Here is a 12,643-nt window from a genome sequence, read left to right on the forward strand (position 1 = left end):
AGAAAATGAAATATAGACAGGGGATGATGGTAGTATCACACTTGAAAAACTGTGCATGGCCAGAAGTTGGACTCAATAATCCATGTGGCTCCCTTCCAAATCAGCTTATTCTGTGATTCTGTGATTATTTTAAAAAGAACAGCAGCTTCTTGTATCCTATCGTCTATTTGGTCAGTGCCCAAGAAGAGTTCTTCACCAAAATATTTTCTGTGATCCTTGCACTGATGATTTCTTGTCAAAATAAGTAGGAGAGAAAATCATACAGTGGAAGAGAAGAATATTAAAGATAAGAACAAAATCCCTGCAATGCAAGCTACCCCCATAAACTTGCCATCTATACTACTCAAAGTGCTTTTCTTCCTGAGAAGCCACTGATCTTCAGCATTTTCATTCTTTACAGTGCAGGCTCCTTTCACAGGTTTGCACTTCACCTCGTTTCCATACTTTGATGAGTATGGAGTCACAAGAAGCCAGCAATTTGTAAAAGTTAGAGTGGTCCGAGTCTATAATCCCCAGAGCAGAGCAGCTGAGTGTCTCCTGGTACTTCCTTGGGAACCATATTTTCCCATTTCTAAAGCAGACAGCTCCACTGTTCAAGTCTTGAAATATTCCTGTAGGTCTCCATGCTGTTCCACATGCCCAGCCTAGCACAGTAACCATGTCCCTGTATTTCTGAGCTACAATCTGCATGTGGCAAGGGAAGTTGATACTTCCCAAGCATTCACTTGCTTTGCACAACATGACACTGTACAGCTTCATTTTCTGGAATATGTCCCAAGAGGGTTGGACTGGAAGACTTTTACAGGTACTTTCCAACCCACACTTTTTTGATTATGGATGCTAGAGCTATGTGTGCATCTGGAAAAGACAGTGTAAGTTGACTGCAATGTGCCTTGCTGGATTTCTGCTGTTATATCACAATAATCTGTGAACAAGAGGAGATACAGAATTGCCACATCAGCTCACGGAATCCTGTCAGCACTGATAGCAACACCATGTATGCCTCTGTTCACAGTAAAGGAGATTCATAGTTAAACACCTGGCATTCTTCTGTGGCTCATTTCACTGGCCCATCCCCTGAATCTCTCTGTCCAGGATTGTGTAGCTGCCTGGAGTTGTAGAATGGTACTGTTGGGTGGCTTAACTCTGTGCAGAGCATTAAGTGAAACAAGAGAGTGAAAATAAGGCATGTGTCACCCATCCATTTACTCTTCAGCAGTTTTGCTCTGTGGAGAGTGATGGGCCAGTCCCTATCCCTAATCACCTGTACAGTTTGGTCTGGGTGTATTTTTCATGCTTGAAATATAAAGTTCTGCCTCTATTTTTGCAGATGAACATTACAGCAGATGTCAAAACAGATGTGTATACAAGTTAATGGTGGCACTCACCACAGTCAATTTTAGCCTTCTATAACTTATGCACATATAGACCAATGGTTGTTCTGTTGAGCAGAGACATCCTAAGAGTGGTAAATTCTGTGTTCCTGTCTGCTTTTAATGATTAGTGAGATTCTGATCTCTGTGATCTGTATCTTTGAGAAACCTCAAAGCTGGGGATTTAAATCCTACCCTAAATATGCCAAGATAAAAATGATCCTTAACTTTCAGATATTTGTACTTTAGAGCAGCTTAGACTTAATGCTACAAACTTCTTAAAACCCTGAAGAAGTTTTGGGTGAATATAGGAAGCATGGTATTTACTTTTATTACCTACCTCCTCCACTAACCACGCCCGTTACATTTTTGATGTGTCACTATCCGTGCTTTTCAGGTTTAGATCCTTGCCAAAAAAGGGAGGAAGAGTGATAGAAAAGGAACTTGCTGTGGCGTTTCAGGGTGTTTTATCACTGGACTAATTCTTCCCTGTTTGTGACCTGTCCTTTGTCAGATGCACAGTGATGACAGCACATTTTCTGCTTACATCAAATTCCTAACAGTGAGAGAAGAACTAGTGATGCAGCCCCATTACTCAATTTAGCTGTAGATTTTGAACGCTCCAGACTTCAGCATGCCTTACATCCAGGGGCTGGGGCTGATCTGCTCTCAGGACAAATATTTTTTTCATAATGTTCAGAATGTTGTTTTCATAACATTCATAGATGCTGAAGATAAACATCTTTCTTTGCCATGATACTCTTGGGAATTCAAATTTGTTTCCAGTTATTTATAAAGGCTCCAGATAAGTAATGAATATTGTAGACAAAACTGCACCTGCTTTGTAAATACAGTTCAATGTAATAGCCATGAAAATATTTTGTGACAATCCACCATTTCATCCTTCTGTAAAAATACAGTGAATTTACAATCCCTCATGCATTAAAATCTCTTTTTTTCAGGGCCTCCCCTTATTGTGATTTTGTATGAAAATAATCTGTGCTCTCAGCAGGCCTGTTCATGAATGAAAAGGTACCAGTAAAAGATCAGATGGTTGTTAGAGGCACCCAGAAGAATTCTTCCCAGGCTTATTAAAAAATACAAAAAGCAGTTTTTTGACTGCTTGGAAAAACAGATCAAACTGTGAATGCAGAGAGAAGATCAAACAGATCCCAGGCAGCTCCTTCCCCTAAAGAAGTTAATCCGCCTTCTTTTATTAAAAAAGTTAAAAGCAAAAAGGCCTAATTCTTGTCTGCAGAGACTCACAAGGTGCTGGTGGGAAAGCAACATCAAGAAGTGGCACAGGAAGACATTGGCCATCTCTGCAAGCTCTGTGCTCTGTCCTGGCAGAGCAGGGGGTGCAAATATCTCAGGTGTGGCTTAGGAGGAGATGTAACCTGACTTGTTAGACCTGAGCACTTCTACCTTGGATTCAAAGTGTTCGCAGCACGTGGAGAGATGCTGAGCCGTTAGAGTGGAGGGGTCAGTCTGGGCTGTGCCTGCTGCATCCAGGGCACTGCTGTGGGCAAAGGCTGAATTTGATTTCCAAATCCAGCATTAGCACTTGCACATCATAATGGCCAGGGTTGAACACGGATTTGGGCCCTTGCTGGGCCAGTTTTGGCACCTGGTGTGAAAGGAGCACTCCAAGTCGTTCTCAAACAGGGAAGCTGTAGCTGCTGCTCATCTTCCTATCTTTGCTGATCACCTTCAGGGTCTCTGTGACCAGAGTCAGGAATTTTGGGAGTTTATTCAATTTCCATGCAGATGCACAGCAGTCTAGCATTATCTTCCCCAGAGATCTCTTACCTCTAGACATGTCAAATTTAAGTATGTGAGACAGTAAGAAAACACCAGCTGCAGACCCCCTTATTAAAGATCCACAATGACCAGATTTTATTATTTTGGCTTGGGAGTAGGTGCTTACTGGAAATGTAGGCTATAACTCAAGGGACAAAATGAAAACAATCCCATTCTCTCCCCATCTCCCTCTCCTTTTCCCTCCCCCCCAAAAAAACACAAGTCTTTGGAAATATTGCCAAGGTTCTGCTTAAAAGGGCTCCATGGTGCTATGAATTTGAATGTCAGCAGATAATTAGTAGATTTAATTTCATGCAGAGAACAAATATATTGGAGTGGCACATAAGCAGAGTGAGATTCTGTGTCCCTGATATGGAAAACTGCCTGTGGATGTTATATTAGGAGGTGGATACTGACTCAGGAAGGCTTGCAATAGGAAAATGAGGACAGTGGAGAAAACAGAGTATTGAAATGCTACTCAAAGAGGAAAGGAGTTCAGTTTTCACTGACAAAAACGCAAATGCTAGAAAAGTCAGATTGTAAGAGGAGGAAGGGGAATCTATGCCCCTTGAAGAGCCCTAAATGCTGAAGTGTTTTAGGAGCATAAGGAGGGATGGGATCTGTCAGAGCAGAAAAACAGATAGGGTTGGGGAGATATGCTCAGAACTCTCTTATATATACTGGGTGGGCCTTTAAAAGCAGTGAATACTTCCTTGTTCTCCCCTTCTTTCTGCCTGATCTGTCTTTTTGATGAAATAATATATTCCATATTCATTAAACCCTATTAAATACCTGGAAGATTAAGGATGTGAATAAGGTGTAGCTGTAATTAACTTTATGGGCATATAAAAGATGTAAGAAGTGAATACATCAAATGACAGAAGCTGGAGGGAGAAGAAAAATGTACAGGTTGCAGAGCATTTTTCTGCTTCAATATTGACAGCATTTCAATAAAGAATTTTTTTTTAAACTTCTTAAGATTAAAAGTTGGTTCTTCCCTGGATCTTCACAGGCTGAATTTTCTGGAAAATTACTTATAAAGGGAAGATAAATTAACAGCACATAAAGCCTACAGTAAATAAATATTTGCCAGTGACATTATAGCACGTTAGATTTACTTTTTTCAAAGTAAAGCTGTGGAAAACACTTCAGCTGTTAAGCCAGAGGATAAAAAAAAGTTAAGCAGTTTAAAGTCTTGAGAAAGCAGCTGTTAAACTCTATAAAGGAGAATTTGTAGGTTAGATATAATTTTTAAAAAAATTTTGTGCATGAGGGAAATACCTTAAACAATTACCCTGCTACAATCAATGGATATTTATATCTCATATAATTCATTTTGCTTTCAACTAAGCTCTTGGAATGGTGTTTCTACAGGTAGGCAGCTGTATTGTGTTTGAGAAAATGTATGTGAATTGTCCAGACACTGAGGCTTTTCAAGAGTTGTTGCTCCCAAATTCCAGTGACATTTCAGCAGTCAGATGTCATTATACACTATGGAAATCCATTCCCTATTTTTAAGGTGCTTTCAAGTAGTGAAGTCCAAGAATAATTCATTATGGTCTGTTTTCTTTCCAGGTTTCGCTAAATTTTTTTTCTTCTCTCTTGTAAATTATTGGTCCTCCAGATTTCAGTTTGGAAACAAACACATTCTGTTACCTTAGAAACTTGCAAAGATGTTTTTATGCTTGTGGTTATGCCTGTTATGAACATCTAAAAAATCCCAAGATTGACTTAATTCATAAATATGTATATGGGGTGCATCTTTATAAACACATCCATATGTGCAAATATATTTATATTTAGAATTGAGTTTGAGGATATTTCTGTTTTGGTGCAGGAAGCAGACAATTTTTTATGACAAATACCCATTCCCCAGTTAAAATGTAGTGTCTGAGATAATCAGTTAGAAACTGATTTCTCTTAAGAGAAATCTCACACAGTGATGGGACTTACAGATTTTAGTCTTTGAAAAAACATCAGAAGTCCATTCTGATAAAAGGTGTGAGTTGACACAATCCAGGCAGATGCAATGAAAAGTAATGTCCAATGTTGGCGTAAAAGGAAAACCAGAGGGGAAAAAAAAATTCAACATGTAGAGAAGAGAGGTATTTTATCAATGTCCTGCTCTTTAGTCATGGATTTAATGTGAAGAACATGTCAACATGCAATTTTTTGCAAGCAAAGTAAATTCCCAATCATTTAAATAATAGGGAGAATTGTAAATAGAGAATGAAATTGTCTGGCTTCAGAGGACATTTTGCATGTGTTTATTATTTATGACAATGAATATAGTGCAGGAAAGGAACACAAGGCCCGGAGAAAATAATTTTCTTTGTACACACAAGAGCTTGGTATTAATTTTCACACAAAATTTAGTACTTCACTGAAAGGAGAAATGAGCCACTCTACATGTGTGAAAAATGAGTGTAGAGATGAACTTAGTGTATCTTAAATGGTCATACATGGTTTGAATGGCAATACAGAAAAGAAAACCTGCCCAGGAAAAAACAAAGAAAACTCATTTGAAGGAACTGTATTCTGGCTATTTTGAATAAAATAATCACTCAGCCCAAGAAAGCAAGAATCACATATTAAAGCCAGTCTAATGAGACCATTTTAAGACACTTTAGGAATCTGGTCATTTCTGCCACAAGAAATCAGTGCAGTGAGATGCTTGGTCCTTTCTCTGCTGTTCTAAAGGCTCTCCTGAATATGTTCTTTTGGCTGCCAGTAAGTTGGGCTGTTTCCTTTTCCTGCTGATGTTGAGTGGCAAGTCCCAACACAAAGAGGTGTCAGCACTAACAGAGGCAAGGTACAAGCTCTCATTGCTAAAATGACAGCAGCTCCACAGCCCTGGCTGGTGCTTCTTTCACCTTGTAACTCAAATTTCCTGAGACTTGGATGACAGCCTTCTCTTGATGGCTGGGGAGAGCACTGACACCTCCTATGCGTTAATACTCTTATCTATTGTGCTGAACACATGGTGTACCCATTTCTACTAGCACTGGCCCTCCTAACTGGGAAGCAGATGTTGCAAAGGAAGGTTTGGGAACAGCAGCAAATGACACATATTTTGCTGGTGTTAAACAGCAATGCTCCCAGAAGCAGCTTGAAGGAGAAGGTGGAAGATGCAATACATGGCAGCTCACAGAGTGTGTGATATAGCCAAAATATCTCCCTGACCTTGAGGAGAAGAGATAATGTTGGGGTTTGTGTCAAAATATGAAGCAGTGGTACTGTGTCTCATTTTGACCCACAGTGATGTGTTGTGGTACAATGCAGCATTTCCAGAGGAAGATTTCACTACAAGTCTGTGGAAATGTGGGTGAGATGTAGAGAGGGTTGGATTTAGCAGGGACAATGAGAACCAGTGTGGGTTTCTGGGCTGTGAAGCTGTCAGGCTGGCATTTGTATTTTCCCTTGGGGCTTCATGCAAAATCTGTAATTTGAACAGAAGAAGCTGCTTAGTCTCCTCAGATGTTTGGGATCCTGATCTGGGATAAACATCTGTTGCTCCATTCCTCTCCTGTTATGCTGATGTTATTTCAGTGACTAATAGGCTGTTGTCAGCTCTAGTGGCAATAAATCAGCTCTAGATCAGGCTAAGTGGGAAATGTGGGTTCAGCAAAGAGCAGCAGAGCAACAGGGCATTAATTCTGTCTGCTTCTACATCAAGTGTCCTATTCAGTAAAAGAAAAGCAATCTTGGCCTAGCAATGTGGGTTGGTTGGGAATGCAGGAGTCCACTCCAAGGTTGAAGTTTCCAAGATCAGAGCCCGTTAAATCATGCTAGATCAACATAAGTTTATCATGGAAAACTCAGCCTGAGGGTGGGGTTATTGTTTATTGTTTCACTCACTACAAGCTGCTCTGCTGCACTGAACTAGAAAGAATTCTGACTTTCCCACAGGTTTAATTTTCAGGGGTTTCTCCTGATCTCCACACACATTCCTGGGGCTATGCCTAGCTCCCACTAGTAATGATGTGCAATGCTAGGCACACTCATGTAGTGCAGGGAGCTCAGGATTCAAAGGGAAGAAAGCAGATCTGCTCTTCCCCCCTGCTCATCCTCCACTCCCTGCCTGTGCTTAATTCCAGCTTAATTCCAGTGAAGAATGCAACATCAATGACTCCAGTGCTGTTACAGGTCTCTGGCGCACATCCCCGGTCTCTCAGCTCTAGCAGTTTCTTGCTCAGAAGTCTTGATTCATTCTGAAATTAAGGTTTTGGATGTTGGTGCTATTAGTAAAATCATTTCAGTAAAATTTGATAAAATACTAATCTGTGTTGGTTTGCATGTAATATTTTAATGCAGATTTTGATTGTAAATAACAGGAGAGTTTCTCTTTTAAAAAAAATCTATTATCTACAGTCACTGTCCTTGTAAAAAAAAATTACCAAGCAAACTATTCACTGCAATCTAGCAAAGACTTAGAATAATATTCCAACAAAGAATGTAATTTATTTGAAAATAAAATAAACAAGTCACAGGCATGTAAAAGATTCAGTAGCAATTTCAGCAGGAAAGACAAAGCACATAATTTCAGCTTTCATGTACCATTCTGATAATGCTAAAATCTTTTCTTTGAATGATTTCATGCAGATGAATGTTTGAAAGGATAATTAGACAAATGGTTTGACAGACTTGAAAACATTTTGGTCATCCTAATCCAAGATATGACATTTTAACTTTGAGGAAAAAAATATCATTTTGGCTTCTTTCTCTCATTTGGGATAACAATAGCATTTGGAAGCTGGAATTCCTTGTAGAATGAAAATGTGACTCCCTAATCAGCTCTGATTTTCAAAGGCAAAGTAAATAGTAATTATCTTAATTTAGAGCACAAAAATAATGCTAAGTACATGCAAAATCTTGCTCCTGACAGTGTTGACTGATAGGCAAAGATGTGGTGGAGTATCTGGTAACAGGAGTTTCTAAAATGCATTTTAAGAAACATATTAGTGAATCCAGATACAGTTAATTTTCTCCTATTAAGATTTAAGAGGACAGTCTGTGTGACCTCTTGAACTCCTTGCTTTTTTTCATTTCTGTGACAAGCTATTGTCACTGTCACAACTGTTGCATGACAAAATCAGGTTAGAAGGAAAATATATGTTAAGTGAAAACAAAAGCAATTTTATGGATTCCGTGAAGTGCTCTTTAATGACTTTTTTTGGGCATATTTTTCTACTATGCTAGTCAAATTCATTGGAGTTATTTTGGGTTTTTTTGTTTGTTTTTTTCTTGCAATCAGTTAAAGCGCAAGAGAGCAAGGAAAGCAATCAGATTTACAGTGTTTGCTGGTTAGACATCTGTGTTCCAGCCTCTTTCACATTCAGGATATTGATATTGGTAAAATTGATAATGAATTATGTTCCTTGCTGCTGTAGTTAATTAAATTGGCCACTATTTTGTCTTTAGCATAGGTAGCTGGGGATTTCAACTACTTAAATTGTTGAGTCCTACTTTGAGAAAATTCTGCTGTGAGACAGTCATGCAAATCATATCACAAAGATCCCACATTATTTCAAGCTGTTAACCATTCTTCAGATGGGTGGAAAAATTTTAAAAATAATTAAAAGCATTTCTAAAATACAATCTCTTTGTGGAATGTAGAACGTCACAAAAGCAAACCAGGTCTTTCTCAACCTGTGTTTCTGGTGAAATAGTGCTAAAAAGGACACAGTGTCTCCTGTTATCTGGCAGTCAGGAAAATCTTGGATCTTTAGGTGCTGTTGTAAAGCAGTCAGTAGAGCATTAGGTGCACTTATGTTGTCACCTTTCCTTGGGAGCAATATGATGGAAATCCCAGGGGAGTGTAGTGAGAGGCTGCTCTGACTGAAGCACATTCAGGACTATATCTGTCTGACAACCATTCTTGGTGAAAAGTTTTTCCTTCTCCTCTCCTGTGAGAGTCACAGCACTCCTCTGAAGGAAAAAGGGCTCCTAAACACATGGGAGAACACGTAGCTGTTGGTGCACCTCTGTGACTGCTGCCTGCTCAAAAAGTAACTGAGTGACCCCACTACACAAAACCAAGGCAAGCAAAAGGAGAAGTCACTTTCACACCTCACCCTGCTTAATCCTCATCAAGTGCCATAATACCAAGCAACATGCAGGGATTCTTCTCAAGAACTACAGCACAACTAAACTGGAAAAAAAAAAAGACAAAAATGTGATGCGTCCCTCTGCAGTTCACAGACAAGGTAATAAAATGCAGAAAGATTGGAAAAGACAGAAGAGCAGTGAGGAAGCATTGCTGGCTGTAATCAAACCAGGCTATCAAAGTGACACTGTTTTTATTTGGCAGGGGTTGGTGACAGCACCAAGGCCTTTGCTGCTCCTCACATTGCCCCAGCATGGAGCAGAATGGGTATGAGCAAGGAGTTGGGACGCAGCTGGGACAGGGGACCCTGGCTGGCCTAAGGGACATTCCAGACCACATGGCCTCGAGCTCAGCAGTCAGAGCAGAGAAGATGAAGCGATGAAGAAGATAAAGTGATGGCATTTGCCTTCCCAAGAAGCCATCATGCAGTAGGGAACCCTGCTTTCCTGGAGATCATGGACACCTGCCTGCCCACGGGAAGTGGGGAATGAATTCCTCGTTTTGTTTTATTCGCGTCCACGGCTTTTGCTTTACTTTCTAAACTGTTTATCTCAACACAGGAGGGGTTTTTGCACTTTTGCTCTCCTGATTCCCTTCTGCGTTCCACTGGGGGGATGTGAGCAAACAGCTGTGTGGATTTAAACTGGCAGGATCCTAAATGCATTTAAGGATTTTAGGTTTTTTTAAGGAATTGTAGTTAAGCTCTTCAAAACTCATTAAATAATTCACATTTTTCAATTACATTCTAGTCAGAATGAAATACTATACATGTAGAAAATCATCCTTAAAAACCAGAATAAAGTATGAAAACCAAGGTGTATACCATTTATTTTAAAGTTGCAGCTTGCGGGAATAAGAATCTCTTTTCTTCATTTGGGCATTGATCAGACAAGGAATAGGAGAGTTTTCTTTCATCACTTCAGTAACTTTCAGTAAAAAGAACATTTTCCAAACAAAGTCCAATTTATACTAAGTAGACCTATCTTTGTCCAAAATGAATTTATTACAAAACAAAGAAGAACGTTTTTTTCCACCAGAACATAAGTACCACTCTACAAAAAGCAAAATTACAGCATTGTTGACTTTTAAGATAAGCTTATATAATAATTAGAGATGCAACATTCTGTGATGATATTGCAGTTCTCATTGGGATTTTTATTTGACTAATAAAGACTTACTTCAATCTATTTTGCTGTTGCTGCCTATTCTCTCAACATAATTAAATTGTTGGACTCTGTGCTTTGCAAAATTGGAAATTTTTGCAGTTCCACTTGTCTTGGCTAAAGTATGACTTTCAGGAGTTTAGTCCCAGCTCAGATCTCACTGACAATGTTGCTAGGGCAGTGGGCTAGGAGTGGGAATAGGGGGAGGTTTTGCCATCCTTGTGGTCAGGACTTCTAAGAATAAACTGAGCCCAAGTGACTGATTTGTTTTCTCCACATGGGGAGACATCATGTTCTGTTTCTAAACTCTAAGTTTAGCTTAGATAGAGGCAGACTTACAAATATGAGAACTACATCTCCTGTGGAAAAAACCATCACACAGAGTGGCATTTGCACCTGTATGTCACACCTCACTGTCTAATTCTACAGTGGTGGGAATACAGAGGAAGAAAGTGTAAGTGGTATGTGCTCCCTTCTCTGTACTTTGTGCATCCACAGTGATGGAGACAACTGTCTCTGTCTTCATCCTGCTCACTCACATGCTGTTTGTCAGTTCTCTGCACAGACTTTCCCCAGCTCCCTTCTCTTTTAGCCATATGTGATGCTGGAATCCTTCATCTGTTACATTTACATATATATATATATGTATATGTATATGTATATGTATATGTATATGCACACACATCATCTTTTCAAATTAGAAATCCCTCCACAAACTTCTCAAAATAACTTGACTGGTTACCCAAATCAGCTGTGTTATCTACTTGCCAAAGAATACATATAACAAATTGACAGATCAATTTTAGCTTTCAGCAACTGAACCTTGTATTTTCATTTTTGCTTTACAGGTGTTGCTGGTAACAGTTTTATGTTAATAAACTTCAGTCAGAAAATAAAATGACAACTGGTTCACTGGTTTCAGTAAGGGTGGAAAATTGGTCAGAATTTCTATATAGAATCAGGGCTACTGAACAAAAACTCAGGGTGTGTATGCTCCAAAATTAGTCATAAAATGTATGTTCACTGTGTTGTCTGTAAAGATAGGGACTATCAAATGTCCTTGCCATAAGCTCATACCAAAACATTCTGCAAAGAATATGAAGAGTTAAACACTTCTCAAAACACTACAGACAGAGCACAATACTCTGCAAGGAGTAATGATGGTAAAATGAGGACTTTGAGCTTCCTAGTGCCAAAAAATCAAAAATCCAACAACTTTGATGCATAGTTTGTTTGAGTAATTTTAAAGAGCATAAAATGCAGGAAAGTTTTATTTTCTAGTGACAGAAAACCTCCCTTTATTTGTTCATTGTAGAGCCTCACTGAATTCTTTCTTTATTACTGTTGCTTCCCAGAACATTTAAACTTATTTTTGCATGGCTCTGCATATGCAACAGATGTAAATGCAAGAAGAAAGTCCTTAAAAGCTATCTCCCAAAATGCACTCTGAGTTCCTTAGCACATTCCTTGACTCTCAGTACTAAGTCCATTTTAGCGATTTTCAGGTACATTTTTACAAATTTCAAGTGAGAGAAACTGAAAAGCTTCCTCTCATGCACATTGAGGATCTGCAGTCCTCCCCTATGGATAAACATTATTTTGATACGTCTAAAAAAACACTTATTGACTAGGCAGAGAAACTGTTCATTGCTTCATGGCATAAATTTTTCATTGAGAAGGAAACCCATTTTGGCACTTCAAAACTCATTAAATAATTAATGTGTTTCAGCTGTACTAAAAAAAAACAGAACTAATTACCAATATCTGCCTAGTGAACCTTATACACTTGTCCTTATTCTACAAGGACTAATAATTATTTTATAGATGCCTAGCACCTACCTTCAAATAAGCTAAATGTTTTTCATTGCCAACACAGAGCAGGGATGTATTGAGCTTTTGGTACCACACTCATACTTGCCAATATCAGAGATCTTAATCCATGAATCCCAGGGAAAACGAGTAGGAAATTCTCCTTGCAAAGAGACATAGCAGATTGAGTTTGAGTTTTCAAATCTGGGAGTGAATGTTGAAATGTATGCAATGGGTGACTGCTTACAGCTTTTTCTACAAAGAAATCCTGCATGATGGTAGATGCTTCAGGCACTTGATATAACTTTCCCATTGGTTTGTGGAGTATTTTTCACTAATGAGAATAAAGGTGTGGAAAAAACTAACGAGGCACATTATTTCATGTGTATAAA

The sequence above is a fragment of the Camarhynchus parvulus genome, chromosome 4 (assembly GCF_901933205.1).
Source record: "Camarhynchus parvulus chromosome 4, STF_HiC, whole genome shotgun sequence".
Classification (NCBI taxonomy): domain Eukaryota; kingdom Metazoa; phylum Chordata; class Aves; order Passeriformes; family Thraupidae; genus Camarhynchus; species Camarhynchus parvulus.